The sequence below is a fragment of the Pleurodeles waltl genome, chromosome 3_1 (assembly GCF_031143425.1).
Source record: "Pleurodeles waltl isolate 20211129_DDA chromosome 3_1, aPleWal1.hap1.20221129, whole genome shotgun sequence".
Classification (NCBI taxonomy): domain Eukaryota; kingdom Metazoa; phylum Chordata; class Amphibia; order Caudata; family Salamandridae; genus Pleurodeles; species Pleurodeles waltl.
The window spans coordinates 811,667,245-811,687,883 of NC_090440.1; positions in this window are offsets into that span (position 1 = coordinate 811,667,245).

Here is a 20,639-nt window from a genome sequence, read left to right on the forward strand (position 1 = left end):
GCTTACCTGGGATACATTATATTTTCTACTTGGCATACAGTAGAGAGGCCAGATTCATTACTGCAGCTATGTTTAGATGGATCCTTATTTAGGCGTTGTTTCACCATAAATTAGTTCCATCATACGTGTCCACAGATATTTTTTTTGGTCCCTTGCTTAATAAGATTCCCCTTCTGTGTGGTGAGACTGGGTTAGGATAATTGCTATCCCTTAAGCTAGCAGACCAATGGCCATCTGTATAACAAGCCCACATTACAGAGGAGATTTAACTTCTACCTGAGGGAGAGAGAGGATGAGGCGTTGTGTTTCTCACTGTTTTGACTTATTCCTGATAATTATGCCAGCCAATGTACCCAGCCCAGACCTAGGGTTGGGGGAATTATCCTGTCTCCTAATTATCATAGAAGGACCCTTAAAAGGAAGTGAGGAAAGAGGGCAGGTCATGTAGCAGGAGAAAAGTAGAACTGAGCGAATCGGACCCTGTATTTGCGAAACAAATCAATAGAATGTGCTGAAAAGATAAAACAGCCACTGGGTTCATTCAACCCAGAGGGCAAAGTAGATTATCCATGGGAGTGTAGAAGGAAGGAGGGATGAAGTGGCAGTTGGTTGCGTTTAGAGGTCATCAATGACTAAGGTTACTACCTTCCTGAAAAGTCTCCTGTATAGTGAAAAACAAACTGTGAAAGACGAAGACTTGAAAGGAAGAGGAAGGTACAGCAAGGACGAGCACTGCTGTAGCCCTCCTTGAAGGAGGGCTATGTTTGGTTGTGTAGGTCTCGTACTATGCCGCGCGCTATGCGTGGTGGAACGGGAATGCGGGGAGTTCGGAATAAGGGTTGGCGACAGTTGGTCGAACGAAGGTTGGAGTGGGAGGAACGGGAGATGAAGCTGTCAATCTATATTAACTATAATAAATATATACAACTTTTTTACAGTGTCCACGACTCTTCAGTGGCAACGAGGGTCTTCGCTGGATATTCCTCCCACGTTGTGGATGTATTCTGGAGCACTGGCAGCTGCTTCTTCTTTGCCGAGTGATGGTGAGCTCATTGTGCTTCCTGTGCACCCTACTTTGTAGAATTTCCTTGGATGTGTTGCTGCTGGAGGTTTCCTGGGATGTGCAGCTGCCAGAGGTTTCTGGAGACGCGTAATTTCTGAGAGGCGTTCTTCCTTCCTTTCTCACACGTTACTTGAGTACAGGAATTAGGAAGTGGCCCCCTGTACGTCACCATCCGGCGGCCATATTGTGGTTGGCAATCCTGCATGTCACAGTGACACGCACACCTACTGCAGCCATTTTAAGTGTTCAGGGTGCTGATTTTTTGTTGCGCACGCTTTGGAAGCCATTGTTTGAGGATTTTTCATGCCGCGGTGACACGCACACCAGTCTGCTGCCATATTTAAGTGTTGCATCTAGTTCTTCCACGTGCTAGTGTGTATTTAGCACATTTTGGAGACCATTCAAACACACCAATTCTGCAGCCATTTTAAGTGTGTCATTTTAGCCTGGTACACTTAGTGGTTGCTGTGTTTACTGTCAACCACGATCAATCTCTAGAAACTGCGTGGAGCAGTACTTACTGTCATTTACTGTCAATCCTTGGGAATGAATTTCAATGCATACAGTGATACGCACACCATTTTGTGACATTCTTGGATGATTATGTTCTGCGTGATATAGTGGCATGCGCACTTTGTGAACTGTGAATATATTTTAACATTTTAATTTGTTTATTGTTATAACGCTGCTCATATCGTTCACTATGCACCAGTCTATTTCTCCACCTTCTCCATTTGTTCCTAATCACCCACAAGAGGAAATTTACGATTTTATGGCATTGTTTTCGGAATGAAGGGTGGAAAATTCTTAAATACATTCCAAAGGTGGTAGTTTTAGTTACTGATGGTGAAGGTGATGGTGTGGAGGACGAGTATGAGACAGCAATTAAGGCCTTTGATGTTAGGTTCAAGAAGTGCAAAAATGTCACATTGGAGGGACACAAATTTTACAGGAGGGTCCAAGCTGAAGGTGAATCCACTTCCAGTTATGTGGGAGCTTTGAGACTTTTGGCGGTCTCTTGTGATTACAAGGAGTTTGAGGAAGAAATGATTAGAGACCAGCTGGTGGAAAAGACGAATAACAAAAAGGTGCAAGAGGCTTTGTTATCCACGCCCAATTTAACTTTACAAAAAGCGTTAGAAATTGCAACCAGGATTGAAAGCACTGTGTCATATATGGAACAAATGTCAGACTCCGCGGCCGGATGTGTTTGAGGTTAAAAGTAAGAAAAAGAAAGAGAACAAGAAAAACGGCAATACGCTACAATCAACATTCAGTAAAACTGAAAAGAAGTTTAGTAACAAATCTTTGGAGTGTTATAGATGTGGCAGCACGGCTCATTTGGGGAATGCAAAATTTTGTCCAGCTGTTGATAAAATGTGTTATAAAAAGAGTCATTTTGCTAGGGTGTGTAAGTCTAATAAGTCCAACAGACATGAAACAAACAAGGTCAACAGTGTGGCTTCGAATAATTCTCCCTCTTCTAGTAGTGATGAAGGTGAAGTATTTGTTGTAAATGGCAATAATTCATTAATCTGTGAGTTAAAATATTCCAACATGAAAATACCTTTTTGTCTAGTTGAGATAAATGGTACTCAAGTTAAGGTGATGGCGGATTCTGGATTACCATTTACACTTTTAAGTGAAGCTAAGTGGAATGAACTGTTCAAGAGTCAAGGGCTCACTTTCTCTCATTCACTGATCCAGCCTATAGGGTATGAAGGGAAATCTATTGATGTGGTTTGGTAATTTAATGCTGAACTTAAATTCAAGAACAATGTAACATCAGCAACAATTTATGTGGCCAAGGATGATGCCTGTCTTCTTGGATGGTTCGATCAAGGCAAATTGGAATCAGTGTTGGATCCTAATAACCCTGAACAAATGGTGGTAAGGAGGGAATGCATGCAGGTGTCCTCTGATATGTGGGATAAGTGGGAGTTTCGGTATCCTGAGATATTTAAGAGTGGTGTGGGATTATACAAAGGGTTCGCTCATAAGATCAGGATCAAGGAGGATGCTCAACCAAGCGTCCATAAGATACGCAAAGTTCCCCTCACATTGAAAGATGATTTCAGGAAGGAACTGGATAAGCTGTGTGCTAAAGACATTATTGAACTGATAGAATCGTCTGATTGGGTTGCGCCTGTGGTTTTGGCTCGTAAGGCTAATGGTTCACTGTGGATGTGTGTGGACTTACGTGATCTAAATGATCAAATTTGGGTGGACCAGTATCCTCTACCCAACATATCAGAAATGATATCATCTGTCAAGGGTGGGAAAATATTTTCCTTACTTGATATGACGTCACGTATCATCAAATTAATTTGCATCCTAGTTCAAGGCATTATACAGCCTTTATTACGCCTTCTGGTTTATTTAAATTTAAACGGATGCCATTTGGATTGGCCTCTGCGTCTGCTGTTTTTCAGAGAACTGTAGAAAGCACGTTCAAAATATGTGTGGAGTGAAGCCATTTCAAGATTACATTTTGGTTTACGGTAAGGATGTATGGGAACACAATGAGAGATTGAGTCGCGTGTTGGAGGTGTTGAAGTTGAAGGGTGTGACTCTCAGTCCTAGTAAGTGTTATTTTGGAGCAACCTCTGTGAATTATTTGGGTTTTGAGCTGTCAGTATTGGTATCAAACCCAAGGTAAGCTTGGTGAAGGCGATTGAGGAATTTGTGTGTCCAGAGAATAAAGATCAGTTGAGGTCTTTCATGGGTTTAATAGGGTTTTATGCCAGGTTCATACCTAATTGTTCAGATAAAACTTACGACCACAAGATTTTTGTGTGATGCCAGCTGCAACAGTGAGTTTGAGTGTATAAAGAAGGAGATTACTCAGGCCATTCCACTGTAACCTTTTGACACCAGTGATCATACAGTTATAATGACTGTTGCCAGCCAGAAAGGGCTGGGTAATGTGTTGTTGCAAAAAAGGGATGGCAAGGAGGAGGTGGTGGCATTTGCATCAATGGGTTTGAGAGGATCTGAAGCAACATATTCAGTGATTGAGCGTGAAGCATTAGCATGTTGGTTGGGCATAAATCATTTTAGGCATTATGTGTGGGGTACTAGATTTACTGTGAGGACCGATCACAATCCTTTGGTACAACTATTTACTGCCAAGGGTGCGGAGAAAGCCACGCCAAGGATTGCCAAGTGGCAGTACAAGTTGTGTGAACACAATTTTAAGTTGGAGTATGTTCCTGGAAAAAATAATTTGTTGGCTGATTGCTTGTCAAGGTTGACTGGCATTGATTCTTGTGATGTTACTGCTACTGATATTAAATCTGAGGGTGAGGATGGTGAAGTAGTGGTGTGTTCGATTTGTGAACAATTGGATGGACCATCGAATGAGCAGGAGTGGAGGAGAGCATGTGAGGAGGATCAGGATATTAAGTCAATCATGCGCGGGGTGGTTGTGGGGTGGTCACAATGGAATCCTGGAGAGGATTTGAGTAACAAGTAGAAGCATGTGTTTGATGAGTTGTCGGTAATCAACGGGTTGTTATTTCGGTCAAAGTTGTTAGTGGTACGCGATGGTATGAGGAAGAGAGTTTTAGGTTTGGCACATGAAGGTCATATTGGTATGCGAGCCATGATGAGGAGGATTAGAGAGGGTTTCTGGTGGCCGGGAATGGATAAAAGCGTGGAACACTTCGTTAGGGATTGGTTGTGTTGTGCTGTAAGTGACAAGTCTCAGGTTATGGCACCAAGTCCGATTGAAGCTGTAGGTGTACCAAACAAACCATGGAGTAAGTTAGCTGTTGACATAATTGGGTCTGTGTATTTATCATGCAGTTCTCAAGAATATGGTTTGGTACTTATTGATTATTATAGTAGATGGCCTGGAGTGAAGTTTGTGAAAGTCTCCGATTCCAGTAATGTAATCCAGTGGTTGGAAGGAGTTTTTGCTAGGGAAGGGATTCCGGATGAAATTCTAACAGATAATGGGTGCCAATTTACTTCTGGACAGTTTTGAAGCATTTGTGGCATTTCTGGACATAAAGCACTCGAAGACATCTTGGGACTTGTGAAGAGGTTCAATAGGGTTCTCAAGGATAATATTCAATTATCTAAGGCGAGTGGGTTGCACTGTAAATCTGAGTTGGCAAAGTTGTTGTGGCCTGTGCGTACTACTAATAATGCTGATACGTAAGTGTCACCTTTTGTATTGTTGCGTGGTTGCATTCCGTCCTCCAAACTAACCAGAGAGTGGAAGGGTCGTTTTGTGACACTGTGGTATAAAGTTGATGGAGTGATGGCGAATTGGATGGGGGCGCAACAGAAATGTCCAGAATTCACAGGGGGTTCAACACCGTAAATTTGTTTGGAAAGAGGGGGATGTTATGAGAGTGATAGTGCTGTAAACTGGATGGCAAATGGTGGAACAAAGACAACATTTCTCTGACTAATGCTGTAAAACATGGAAGTGTTCGAGGTATTTCAGATGGAAAGGAAGATTTGGGTTTTTGCAAATGTTCTACCAGAATAATCAAACCACCCAAGAGATTCTATGACTATGTTTTGGGGTACATTTTTATTGAGGAAATATGTATAATAGGCATTGCGTGTAACACATTATCATGTATATAAGTTATCTATTATTCCTGTTACCGGGGAGTGATGCATGTAACTTAATGTGATGTACACAAGTCATTGTGATATACACAAGTTATCTATCATTTACATTGTTACAGGGTTATCATATTTTTGTTAAATTTGTTGTAAGGGAAAAGATGTGTTGGGTTGTGTAGGTCTAGTGCTATGCCGCGCTCTATGCGCAGTGGAATGGGTACGTGGGGATTTCGGAATGAGGGTTGGCGACAGTTGGTCGAACGAAGGTTGGAGTGGGAGGAAAGGGAGATAAAGCTGTTGATCTATATTAACTATAATAAATATATACAACGTGTTTACCGTGTCCACGACTCTTCAGGCTAGTGGATGTGCTCACTCATTGCTTTTATCTCTGACGCTCACTTAACTCCAGGACAGGTGGTGCTGGTGCCCTGACTCTTCCCAGGCATTGGGTGGAGTAGACACATTGGCTGACCCCTAAAGTAGACATGTGGACTCTCAACCATGGAGCACCGACACCAAGAGGCACTGGGCTTGAGTGGCTAGAAAGTGCGAGCACAGAGCAGCTTGTAACCAAGGACAAGTGGGCGCTGCTAAGGAGTCTTGCCTTGGCCAGGCAGGTACCACCCAGTGATGTGCAAGGATGGATTTCCTGACCCTGCAAGAAAGATTGTTGCCTGACTTGGAAGGAAAAGAGCGCACCTTCTGTGAAGAAGGGTGTGCTTGCGTGTGCCCTCGCAGAGTTGAAGCATGCCTGTATAAGTATTTATCAGAAATTATGGACATCCTTTTTGTGCTGGGCATAGCCGGGCAGAAGAAACAAACACAAGCCCTCATTAATTTAAACTACCTGCACAGGCTGCAGAGGCAGGCCTGGAGATATCCTTTACAGGGCTAAGTTAGCCACTCTGCCCAACTGTGCGGCTTCTCTCTGTGGGCATTTTAGCACTAGATCAATAGCAGGGCCCCTTCAGGTGAGACAGATAACCCTCAGCCAATCAAAAACATTAAACCCACCTGTGCGGACTACTCTTAACTGTTGTTATGTTAACATTGTAACTTATGTTTGAAGCTGTGCTAGACTATATTATTTACATGCGATCGGATCATAAACACAGTAAGGAGGGATTTTTATATTATGAAAATCTGGTGATAATAAAAGCAGCAATCTTTAACCTAACCTTAAGGAGCCAAGACTACGCATTAACAGGCCCCACCTTAATGGCAGTTGCCTTTTGCCATAAAAAAATGGAATCAAACGTAGTTGCTCCTTTATCATCATATACTTCTATCCTGAGCCTCTACCAGACCTCTACATGATAAGCCAACCTTTTCGGTCTGCCTAAATGGTCCCCATTGATCGGATCCCTAATCCTCCTAATCACTGTCAAAGTAATCTACCCTTCTAGAAATTCTTAATCTGCAGTTCCCTTTGAAGTCAAGGAAGATCCTGTACAAATCAGAAGTGGAAGGAAAAGGGCACATTGTCAAAGGTCTGAAATTAGAGTAATTTCTTTCTGTTTGATCTGCCTTGCAAGTTCCACTCCAGTCATTGAGAGGAACACAGAAATCCATTCAGGAAGGGTGATTGTAAATTCAATGATTTTCCAACAGCACTTGTTGAATTCCTGTCTTAAAATGTCACCAAAAAGAAAAAAGCTGTATATTAAAAATGTGGTGCTGAAAATCAAGAGAAGCAACATATCACTTCTTAAAACAATTTCTGTTGGCTTTTGGGACTCTGAATGCTTTACTCCTGCTAACCAGTGGTAAAGCACTTGTGCTCACCCTTCTAAACATGATACAATTGGTATACACCAGGTTGGTCCAATTATTTGCTTATAAGTCCCTAGTATATGGTACTACAGGTACCCATGGCCTGTAAATTAAAATGCTACTAGTGGGCTGTAGCGCTCGTTCTGCCATCCACTAACTTAGCCCTTTAAAGGATAGCTCCAGGCCTGCCTGTGCAGGTAGTTTAAATCTGTCATTTCGACTAGGAAGGTAAACCTTTTGCCAAGCCTAAACCTTTCTTCTTAATAGTTATCAATCCCTCCTAAGGTAGGGCCTAAAGGCTCTGAGGGTATTTAAAAGGCACAACTGGTGTTCATAAGTTGTACATGTCCTGACAGTGAAAAACTCTAAAATTATTTTTTCAGCGTAGCAAGGCTAACTCTCCCATAACACTTGGTTACCCTATAACTCTTAAATGATAATGACTCTCCTGTGTTGTGATATGTATTCATTCCAGAGAGGGGACAAAAGAGGGCCTGGGTGCAGAGGGAGTAGGTCTTCCTGACAGGATGGCTAAGGAGGAGATGTGCCCTGCAGAAATACACTTCAAACCAACCGGCTTACAGCACACACAAAGGCACCTAACAGCAGGCCCGCCCCTGCCTTTTTACTCTAGCCAGGTTGGAGCCAGACCCAGGGGAAAGGGAAAAACTGACCAAAACCAGTTAGGGTTAGACATAGGAGGTGACCCCTATTATGCGGTTCCTATTTTTGTAATAAGACTGTGTGTTTAGGACGGCAGCACAGACGAGTGTGGGAGACTGAGTGAACCCCACACTGCTTGTCAGTTGTCAGCCAAACTCCTGGCAAGCTCGCAGTGCCTCACTCAAACCGGCAAGGGGATTTGTGGCAAACTGACACTATGACTCCTTGAGGAAGTTGTGGAAACATATCATACCTCTTTTACTCGTGCATGCCAAGGCAAGATGCAAACTGGATTTCAATGTATTTATTGAAGCAATTGCATACTAGTGTAAAAAGCATGTGCACAATAATAAGGCAGATGAAACATAACACAGTAATCATCATTACATCCACAGTGAAGAAGATAAACCCCATCATTTTGTGTGATTTTCGAAAGTCTAGAGATTAAAGAGATTCCTACCAAAATCTTATGTCTTGATCTGAGAGCATGGTGGTTGTAACCCTATGCCATGCTCAACATAAGGGATCAGCCCCAGCCCCAGACCTGAATAGAATAGCAGAGGTCTGCCTATTGTCTGGATGGCAATCTTCTCGGGAAGCTGAAGTGTCAGAGCCAGGATCAGCAAAGCTTTCTGTCATGTGGTACTCGTCCCACGACGGTCATGACCGGAATGCCCTCTACCCTCCTATCCCTGTGTGTTGTTTATATAATAACCTGTACGGTCTTTCAAAGGTCAGTTCTGATGTCATGCTGTGTCTCGAGGATGGAAAGCTGGCTTCTGGGCTGCCCATACAACTTAGCATATTACGTACCGTACATGGCAGCCTTGGACAAAGGTACATTTTACATGTCATACAAGGGCTGATAAAAATGTGCAGCATGAACTCTGCCTTCCTAGAAGAGGCAGCTGATAAAATATGTAAAATAATTGATAAAAGCAGGCTTGCCTAAAAAATATGAATAAAACATAAATAAAATGTGTATGAATGTAAAAAGCACAAACCCGGGGAACTAAGCTACGAGAGGGGTGTCCAACCCGGGTACAAAAGGGTCCTTACAATACCTCCACACATACAATGGCACTGGATACAAAGGTCATACCCACAGAACCCCTCATCAGAGCACTCATGAATCTGATAAGATTCAGGACTGCCCTGCTGTCTGAAGACGGACAATTGGACGTTTGCCTTGAACCCAGGATCCCAGAAGTAAGTCTAAGGGTCAGTTGGCAGACTTCCTGGTTGAGCTACTAGGGCACAACAAGCTTCCAGAGGCCTTCCCTTCAACTGCCCTACTGAACTGCACCAAATAGACCCGCCTAAGTCCAGGTCCTGGACCCCTGGCTAGTGTCAGATTGTACTCAATTGGTGAAAATCCAGAGGTTCTTGGCTCTTCATGCTCAAAAAGAACCATCCCTGGTCTCCTCACAAATGTGAGCAGACTTCAGAGGCCGATGATGGACCTGCACCTGACAGCTGACGCAACCTTCCCAGGTACAGACAATCGACTTCACCAAGGTGGTGCTCTTTAAATATTCTTCTTATTTTGTCTCATTTGTTGTGCATTCAAAGGTTTTTCTAGCACACAACAATATTTAAATGAACCGTGCAAATATTTTATAACATATCAGAATTAGTAACACAAATGAAGCACATTTTTTATTTTATTTCTGAAGTGTGTTGGAAACAAATACTTTAACACGATCAAAACAAATCATTACACTAGGTGGTGCAATTTCCACACATTTTTGTTTGTGCACTGTGTAGTTTTATTACTAAAACTGTATGTCTGTGCACATGTAATTGTCATTTCACTTGAAAATGTGCTATCTGTAATGACAGTGTGCTACCATACCATGCATACTCTGCTTTATGCCATCCCACTCTACTCTCCACTATTCCATTTTACACCACGCAACTGCACTTTGCACCAATCTACGCCACTGCCTTCTATGCCACTTCATGCTACACCACTCAACTCTGTGCCAATGCACTCTTCACAACTCTACTCAACATCATTGCACTCTTCGCCACTGCACTCTGCACCAATCAACTCTACACAACTCCACTTTACGCCAATGTACTCTACGCCACTCGGCAACACTGCACTCTATGCCACTGCACTATGCCAATACACTTTACTGTGTCACTCTACACCCTATTCCCCTGCACCCTACGCCAATTCACTCTACGCCAGTCTAATCTACTCTGCACCATTGCACTCTGTGCAACTGCACTAGACGCCACTTTATGCCATTACATTCTATGCCGCTCTATGCAACTGCCACTATACCCTTCAACACTCCACTCTATGCCACTTCACTCTACTCTGAAACAATCTATTCTACACCACTCTTCTTCACCACACTCTGTGCCACTAAACTCTACTCTGTACCACCCCACTCTGTGCCCCAGCACTCTATGCCAATCTACTGCATGCCACTCTATTGTGCACAGATGCAGTCTATTTAACTGCAGCCTACACCACTTTACTGTATGCCACTCTATGCAATTGCACTCTGCCCTGCACTACTCCAATGTACAGCGCTTCACTCTGCTCTGAAACCATCTACTTTATACCACTGACATCTATGCTTCGCTTCTCTGCACCACTCCACTCTATGTCACTCTGCTCGTAACCTCTGAACTCTACAAAACTGCACTCTGTTAGTGCACTCTCCGCCACTGTACTCTACTAGGCATCACAGTACTCTATGACACTGCTCTTTATGCCACTCTACTCCCCTGCACTCTGACACTCTCCTCTGCAACACTGCACTCTGTCACTGAACTCTATACCACTCTACCCTGCACTACTCCACTCTACACCACTGACCTCTGTTCTGCACTACTTTATGCTACACTGCATCACTCTATGCCATGGCACTCTATGCCACTCTATTATGCATCCTACTCCACTGCACTCTATGCTACTCAACTGTACACCACTGCATCTCTCCACTCTGCGCCACTCTAATCTATGTTGTCTTTTGAACAAACTAGTTACAAAGATATATAAAAGGGTTTCCGGCTGCCAAAGTCTTCATCTGCTGCTCAGATCAGGCTAGAATTTGGCTCCCCAATCAGCGGGCAGCAAGTGCATACCTTAACCTGTGCCATAAGTTATGGGGGGCCTGAGCAGGCTGCCTGGAGGCATTGTTATGGACTGAAATCATCTCTAGCGGGCTGAGGCGAGCGCATCATTGGTCCCTAGTGGACTGCCGGCAATTACTGAACGCGAAAGAACTATGGGCTAGCAACTTGAGCCAACTATAATTTAAAAAGGGCATTACAAAATGTGTCCGTGTTTGGTCATATCACTCAGACAGAACTCTCTTCGCCAAGAAGCATGCCTGGGCAGCCTCCCCAGCATGTACATATACCATCCATTTGAAGGCTAGATTTATGAAACATCAAGACAGTTGGCGCTTGCCCTCTGCTGGAACAACATGTAGGGGCTGTGGCCACTGAGATTTGAACATGTTGTGTGTCGCTGCCCAACATTGTTGAATGAAAGCAGATCCAGGTTATGAAGTGGAACAAGCTAGGAGTTCGCACATGCCGGCAAGCCAGCATTGCATCCCTAAATCCAGACGATACAACTTTGAATATCATGTTCATGAAATTGTCACCAATGCATGAAATAGTTTCAGGTGCCTCGGGACCTCACAGGATGGCTCTGTTGTCACCTCCGGAAAGCCTCCCGAGGGACAGAGCCTGCTTCCTTCGTCCTCTAAGATATCAACGTAACGACTGAATTGTTACACAATTTTGTACCAATATGTATGTGTTTTTCCTTTATTTACGCAAAGCTGGTACTCACACAGGGCTGGGTGGGCGCATAGGCTACCGGATCATGTTGAACCCCTCATGTTGTTAACTCTTATGAATAATCCTGCCGCCATATTCTCTGCAGCAGCATGCCTAGGATTTCTGTGAGTATCAGTAGACCGATAAATTAGGACCTTTAACATATGCACCATAATTCCTGTTAGAATAAAGTAATAACAATAGATATTAGAGTGATGTAATTCTGATTGTGATTGTTTGAAGGAATACTCATCTGGGGCCATGGCGGATTATACTCCTCCTAACCTACCAATGAAGAATACCCCACTACTACACTTATTGCCACGCTCATTGCACTAGCACTTTAGGAAAAAATCAGTGGTCTCAAATAATTAATCATTCGAGCAGCATCGCTTATGCTTTAAATGATGATTACATTACATTGCACTCACTTCCCTTTTGCTTTTAGTAGTAGTAATGGTTTTATACAATGGCATTCAAATATGGATTGCACTATTTTAACAAGTGTACTATGCTTTTATGCCTACATCAATTGTAATGTTTTTTTTAACAATCCTATAGAATAAAGGAAATAAGCACTCTAATCTACGCCACTGCATTCCACGACGCTGCATTGTATGTCGCTGAATTCAATACCTCTGCACTCTACACCAATATACTCTGCAACACTCTACACCAATGCACTCAATGACACTCCATGTGGCTCTCATCTACGCCACTAACTTTTTAGCCATGCTGGTGTAAACATGGCTAAAACACATTGACAAAGCTAATAGCTCTTGCATAGGTGAAACTTCTTGGCTTTGCCAATGCTTGTTATCTTTAGGTGTATGTTTTTTAACTAATTTACTCTTTGGTACCACTTCTAGTGCTTTGGGTGTTGATGTGGATAGCGTTTGCACTATTAATAAACAGCCGGCAAGGCCGCAATCAAGTGCAGAACCCTCTCTGAAGCCACAGAATTCGGTAAGTTCCTACAAAGTCATTAACGGTGAAATTTACCTGACCCCAGAGAATTGTCTGAGGTTGTCACCCCGGGATCAAGACAGTACTACAAGCACAGTGGGGAAGAAAAAAAAGCACATGGGCTGCTTCTTATGGCATTGTTTAAAGGCTATCTGACTTAAAGGCCTTTTCTGTTAAGTCCTAGAAGCAGATTCTGTGGATGCACAAAGAACCACGATCTATTATCACCCGAGCTCATGCGCTCCCCAAATAGGCACTGAAAATCACACCTTAAACAGGTTTCAATATCACTGTGGGTCGCCTTCTTAGTTTAGAGGGGGCATTTTCTTGTTTTCAGGGGAATATTGCGCCTAGAATAAGGTTCGCTCTCAGATCTACACCTTTCCTATGCTGGTCTTGTCGAATGCTTATTATGGGAGTCTGGCCCCACAGGTGAGCGATATTCTTATTTCTCCACTTAAGGGTCACTTTATTCTTAAAAGGAAAACTTGCCCTAGCTTTTAAATTTATGTTCTTCGACTGTCAAGCCAGGGAAATAGATTCCAAATTCTGGCTTTGAACACAGACGCCTCAACATAACATTATAGTGACCACACCAATCCATTTCTCACCCAACCTTCTTACATTTGTCACAACTCTTAAATCCGGAACGTTTTCCCAAATTTTGGAAGGAAAACAGCAGAGCAATAAAAATATTAAAACGTGTGCCAATGGCAGAAAATTCTGAAGCCCAACACTTGAGGCGTGAAAAAGGGAACAAAGGTGTCTGTTACTAAGCAGTTTGGGTTTTGCGAAGTCGAGAAACATACACCAAAAACATCCATTGCTATAACAAACCAGATGATACAGCTACAATAAACTCCGTTGTGCTTTGACTGAGCAACGGATGCAGTGGTTCTTCATTCATTTATTGCTCAAAAATCTTTACTGCGTCTGCGTATTTCAAAGTGCTACGTGTACAAGTTACTTACCTTCGGTAACAAAATATCTGGTACAGACATATTCTAGTTGCAGATTCCTTACCTTTGAATTTCCCCAGGCGTCAGACTGTATCCGAAGATTTTTTCTTCGGGCAGTACCTCTGCACGCCGTCAGGTGGTGTCGGTCGACTTCGCGGGCATCATGCTCGCCGTGAGGACGTTGCGGTCGTATATAGGCACCACCCCGGCGCACCGATGACAGTTTCTTTTCACTACTTTCCAGGCCAGTAGCGCGGAGCCATGAAAAAAACAGAGTGGTGCGCCATTCTAGGGCACTCAAGGCAAAGTTCCTGTCCCTAGAAATCAGTTCGCAGTGCAGGGAGGATGGGCTGGTCGGTAAGGAATCTGCAACTACAATATGTCTCTACCAGATATTTCTTTACCGAAGGTATGTAACTTGTACATCTAATAGAGACTTCTAGTTACAGATTCCTTACCTTTGAATATATACCTGAGCAATACCATACCTGCGAACCAAGATCACACCAAAAAGTCCTGCAGGACCGAACGGCCAAAGTAGCCGTCCCTTCGGACCTGATTGTCCGGACAGTAGTGCTTGGTAAAAGTGTGCAGAGATGCCCACGTTGCTGCCTGACAAATATCCAGGACAGGAACGCCCGTGCTAGCGCTGTGGAAGCAGCAGTAGCTCTAGTGGAGTGAGCTCGCAAACCTTCAGGAGGTTGCTTTTTAGCCAGAGCGTAGAACATTTTGATGCACAAGAGTACCCATCTTGAAATGGTCCTCTTCTGCATCGCCTTCCCCTTCTTTGCACCCACATATCCCACAAACAGTTGCTTGTCCACCTGGAAGTCTTTGGTACGATCAAGATAGAATGCCAACGCTCTTTTTGGGTCCAGACGGTGAAGTCTCTTCTCTTCATGAGTGGGATGTGGGGGTGAATAAATAGTAGGCAAGGGGATGGACTGTCCGACATGGAAGGGTGTCACTACCTTAGGTAGAAAAGAAGCCCTCATGAGAAGCACCACTTTGTCAGGATGTAAGGCAAGAAAGTGTGGCTTAGATGACAGAGCCAGGAGTTCACTAACTCTGCGGGCAGAAGTTATGGCTACTAGAAAGACAGTCTTTATAGTTAAGAGCCTTAGAGGACAGTTATGAAGCGGTTCAAACAGGGTACACATAAGGTAAGTTAAGACCAGGTTGAGATTCCACTGGGGAATGATGAATGGGATAGAAGGAAAGAGAAGTGTGAGGCTTTTAAGAAACCTCCCAACTATGGGAGATTTAAATAACAAAGACTGATCTGGTAATCTTAAGAAAGCAGAGAGAGTAGAAAGATATCCCTTAAGAGTGCCCAAGGTGGAACCCTGCCGGGCAAGGGAAAGAATAAAGAGAAGAACGTGAGCGAGAGGAGCAAATAGAGGATTGGCAGAACTGTTGATGCACCATACCACAAATTTCTTCAAATGACAGGCATATAGAGTTTTGGTTGAGGGACGCCTGGCTGCCAAGATAACGTCAGACTTCGAGTGGCAAGTCGAAAGACGTCAACTGTCGCCGCTCAATCTCCACGCAAGAAGTTGCATAGTTGATAGGTTAGGGTGGAGGACCTTCCCCTGCTGCTGCAACAGAAGATCCTCCCGAAGAGGCAGTCTGATCGTAGGATCTATGGCCATGTTCAAAAGCTCGGGATACCAGACTCTTCGTGCCCAGCCCGGAGCCACCAGTATTACTTGGGCCCGGTCTTGCCTGATCTTCTTCAGAACTCTTGGCAGAAGTGGTATTGGCGGAAGGCGTACAGGAGGCCTGAATTCCACTTGTGACGAAAAACTGAGGCGAACAAGTCTAACCAAGGTTCTCCCCACTGCAGGAAGAGACCTTGCGCCACCTCCGGATGGAGACGCCATTCGTGGTCGACCATGCATCGACGGCCGAGTTCGTCTGCTCTGGCATTCAAGGATCCTGCCAGGTGTTGAACCACCAGGGAAATGCCTGATGTTCCAGGCCAAGTCCAGAGACGAAGGGCCTCTTTACAAAGAGTCCACAAACCCACTCCGCCTTGTTTGTTGCAATACCACATGGCGGTGGTGTTGTCTGTGAACACCTGCACTGCTTTCCCCTGGAGGGAGGGAAGAAATGCTTTCAATGCTAGTCGTATCGCTCGGAGCTCCAGATGACTGATATGGAGTCTGGTTTCCGCCGGAGACCAGATGCCTCTGATCTCTGCCTCTCCCATGTGGCCACCCCATCCTAGAAGTGACGCATCTGTCACAACCGTAAGATCTGGTAGGGGAAAGGAGAGGGATCTGCCCATGACCCAATCCTGATTCATTAACTACCACTGCTGGTCTTTCGCAGTCCTTTCTGAGATCTGGACCTTGTCGGAGAGATTTTCCTGATGTTGTGTCCACTGGAACTTCAGGTCCCACTGCAGAGCCCGCATATGCCATCTGGCATTTTGAACCAGCAGGATGTAGGAGGCCATGAGGCCCAGCAGCCTCAGAGCCGTTCTCACCAAAATCCAGGACAGAGGCTTAAATATCGGTATCATAGTTCAAATATCCTGGACTCGCTATTCGGGAGGATATGCCCGAAACTGCACTGTATCCAGAACAGCTCAGATGAAAGTGAGCATCTGAGAAGGAGTCGGGTTTGACTTCAGCAAATGCAAAAGGTTCGCCGCAGTCTGGAGGTGGGAGACAACTGTCTGGGGGGGAGTTAGCCTTCAACAGCCAATCGTCGAGGTAGGGAAAGACTGGGACCCCTAACCTGCGCAGATGAGCTGCCACCACTACCATTACTTTGGTGAACACCCGAGGGGCACTGGTAAAGCCAAAGGGGGGCACTGTAACCTGAAAGTGCTTGTGACCTACTACGAATCATAGGTAACGCTGGTGGGCCAGCAAGACGGGAATGTGGAAAACGCGTTTTGCAAGTCCAACACTACCATCCAGTCTCCGGGAACCAAGGCAGATAGGACCTGAGCCAATGTCAACAATTTGAACTTCTACTTTTTCCGGAAGAGCTTGAGGGACCGAAGATCTAATATAGATCGAAGACCTTTGTCCTTTTTCGGAACCAGAAAGTAGCAGTAATAGCAACCACGACCTACTTCTGGCAACGGAACCCTCTCTATAGCTCCTTTCGCAAAAAGGGCTTGACTTCCTTGCGGAGAAGTGCCATATGATCCTCCCATATCTGACTGTATGAAGGTGGCATGGCTGGAGGAGATGTCTCGAAGGGGAGGGAGTAGCCCCTTCGGACAATTTGGAGTATCCACCTGTCTGAGGTAATGGCTTGCCCATTGGGGCAGGTGATGGCAAATCCTGCCACCTTCTGGCTCCTGATGTACCTGCAGACTAGGAAGGTTTGGGGGCTGAGGAGGGGGCAAGGGTGGACTGGGCGACCCGCTGGCTCCCTGACCCCGGGAACGAGGGATCCCGTACCGAGGCTGTACAGCATGCGCAGGTCTGTGTCCAGGGAGAAAAGGACGCGGTTGGGTGCCTCTTCCGTAGCCACAAAAGGGGCAAAAGGTGGACTTTTGGGGACTAGGTGTGGGGCCAAGGCCAAGGGACTGGGATGTGGCTCAGGAATCCTTAAAGCGCTCGAGCGCCAAGTTCGCCTTGTCTTCGAAGAGACGTGTGCCATCAAAGGGCATGTACATCAAGGATTTCTGGACATCCCCCGAAAAGCCAGACGTTTTCAGCCAGGCGTTGCGTCTCAATGCCACCGTTGATGCAACCGATCTGCCTAGAGAGTTGGTCGTATCCAGTCCACAACGAATCATGAACTTAGCTGCATCCCTCCCATCTGTTACGGCTTGGGACAGGACAGTCCTGGCCTCCTCCGGAACTGCAGGCAGTACTTGCGCGACCGTATCCCAGAGAGTATGGGCATACTAGCCCAAAAGGCATGCAGTGCACACGGACCGCAGCGCTAGACTGTTGGAAGAAAACAACTTCTTCCCCAAATTATCCAGTCTTTTTGATTCCCTATCTGGGGGTGTGGCAGGGAATGCCCCGATGAAGAAGCAGCAGCAGCCTGGATGACAAGGCTCTCAGGCGTGGGGGGATGGCTCAGGAATTTCAGGTGACTGGGCAGGCTGATGATGGTGGGCAATCGTCCTATTCACATGAAGCCCCTGTGCTGGGTCTGGACCAGGTACCCAAAAGGACGTCTGTCAGTGCTTCATTGAAAGGTAAAAGTGGCTCGGAGAAGAAGACCCCGGCTGAAGTACGTCAGTTAGGAATTTAGACCTAACCTCCACAGAAGGAAGCTCGAAGTACGGCTCCTGGGAAGTTGGGAAAGCGCAGAGCCGACCCAGAAGAAGGCTCCGTTGACGGAGGCTTAGAGCGTCAATGCTCTTCCCGCGTCATATCATCTGATCGATGGGGTGAAGCCAAAGAACGCTTGTCTTTCTTCGACGACTTCTTTTTGTGACCCGAATGTTTCGATGACTTGGATAACGAAGAGTGGTGGTGACTCCACTGCCGGTCTCGAGACCTTCCCATGAACGGGACCGTGAGCGCCGCGGAGTCGAGTGTCGGGCCGCCATGTGCTTTAGGGACCACTCCCTCAAAGCCTTCCGGTTCATGGCCCGACACTCGGAGCACGACTTCGGGTCGTGATCGCGCTCCAGACACCATTAGCACACGAGGTGCGGATCCGTCACTGACATAGTTCGGTGACAGGAGTCACAGGGCTTGAATCCGGTCTTGCAGGACATTCCCCGACGCATCCACGAACTTGTCAAGAATGCGACAAGTCGACATAGTAAAAAAAATGAGTGCAGTAGCTCGTCTCCGGATCTGCGCGTAGGCTGGCGGCGAAATAAAGAACTGACGTCGGAGCGCCAGGCTGACACCTGTATATGAACGTGATGTCATCATGGCAAGCACGATGCCAACAACGCCCGCAGAGTCGACTGACACCACCTGACGCCACAGAGGTACTGCTCAAAGAAAAATTCCCCGGATCCAGTCTGATGCCTGGGGAAATTCAAAGGTAAGGAATCTGCAACTAGAAGTCTCTATCAGATACCATCTTACCACGTAGGATCAATTTCCTGGGCAGAGATAAGAAAATAAAGACATCTTTAAACAAAGGCTTATACTCTTGAAAATTATTGACTAACAGATTTAACTCACATGTTCTTTAGGTCTTTGTTGATAGCACAGCTGTTATCAGACCTTTTTCTTATAATATTCATATGGTGGGTGAGGGATCTGCCCTCAACAGCCATTGTTTTTTTTATTTTTTAACCCGCCTCTGACCCATAGGCTTGAAAAACGTTGCTGATACTTTCTTGGCTCAGCCCAGAGAATTATCATTCTCTCGCTTGATGCCACTGGCTGCTAGGGTATACCTTTCAAGTGTAGTGCTGGCAGTGAACAGCTCCTTTACAACTATAGGCTTCTCGGTCTGCTCCTAGAAGCTCCCTACCAATGTAACGTACTAATCGTTCCTCTCTATCCTACTCCTTTTTCCTATGAGCTCCTTCTTCCCACTCCACCCAAGCGTCAACACGCATTCATTCCTCCTGCCTGCCCCTCTCACGTAATCCTGTGTGCCTGGAGTCCCTCCCCTACCCAGCCAGGAAACTGCCACCTGTGCACAGTGTAATGTGCTGATGTGGCCCCATGGAGCTGTGGGCCGCCCCACTCCACAGGGGCTGCAGGGGCCTTTGTTACACCACTGTCCCAATCCACTCCCAATTTGCTGCCCTGAACAGTTACTCCATTTCCCTTTAACCTATGTACAGCTTGTTCCCACGCCTGCTGTCCCCACCCAGCAACATCTAGTTACTGCAGATGAGGCAGGGTGCTTCTTTTTTTAGCCTTTCCTAGAAAAGAAGAGAACTCAATTTGCTTTCAGCTCTTTTATTTTTTTGTTTCTATGTCAAAAGAAGAACGGGTGGCAAGGGAGTCTTCATTACAGTGCTTCGTGTCTATGTTAAAGAAACAAGAATGACTACGAGAAGGCAGCCTCGTCATCCCTTTATTGGACATAAACACAACTTGGTTGTATTGAAGACAAGGGATCCTTCAACAGACTTCTTTTCATTTCTTTGCCCCTCTTTAATGTGCTTACGCTGCATATATTAGCACATTAAACCTACTGGTTTGCTAGTACTGGTTTACCATTGGAAATCATGTTAATTTCCCTACATTCTACTTATCTGTATGTAATTATTTTTATTTAGTGATTTACACATTTTACCATTCCACTGTTCATCTAAAATTAATTTGAACTGTTTTAATTTTATGTACTCAACCACTCTCTTTGCAAGGAAAACCCTTGTGTTTAGCAAGGCTGATGAATACGGTTTAAGGGGGAGACCTTATGAGGTTCGTCTAATTCTGATTTTGGTTCTGGACGTGATGCAGTGTTTTAGAATCAAGCCTGAGCCCAATGTTAGAGTAACTGATAACATCACAAAATTGTTTATTCAGGCATCTGTGTGCCTTCTGGCCGAGTCAAACCTCTGCTCTACAACGAGAATAGAGCCGAGAGACAACACGATTAAGATGGCAGTGGAAAGCCAGTGATTAAATGTCAATTGCAGAAACTGCAATTTAACATTTCACAGATCTGAGAAAACCATATATGAGCATACATTAATTTTAAGACACAAATCGCCAGGGAATGCTGCATTGTCCACAAATATTAAAGAACGCCTCTTGTCAGGAAAGCAGTGGGACTACCGAAATATGGCTATGCAAGGGCCCCTTTCTTAGTAACTTACGTTTGGAACCCTCTTCAACCAATAACTAGTTTCTTAGAAAAACGAATGTGAAGTTTGGTGCAATAGATACCCGAGGAAACCTGTAAAAAGCATG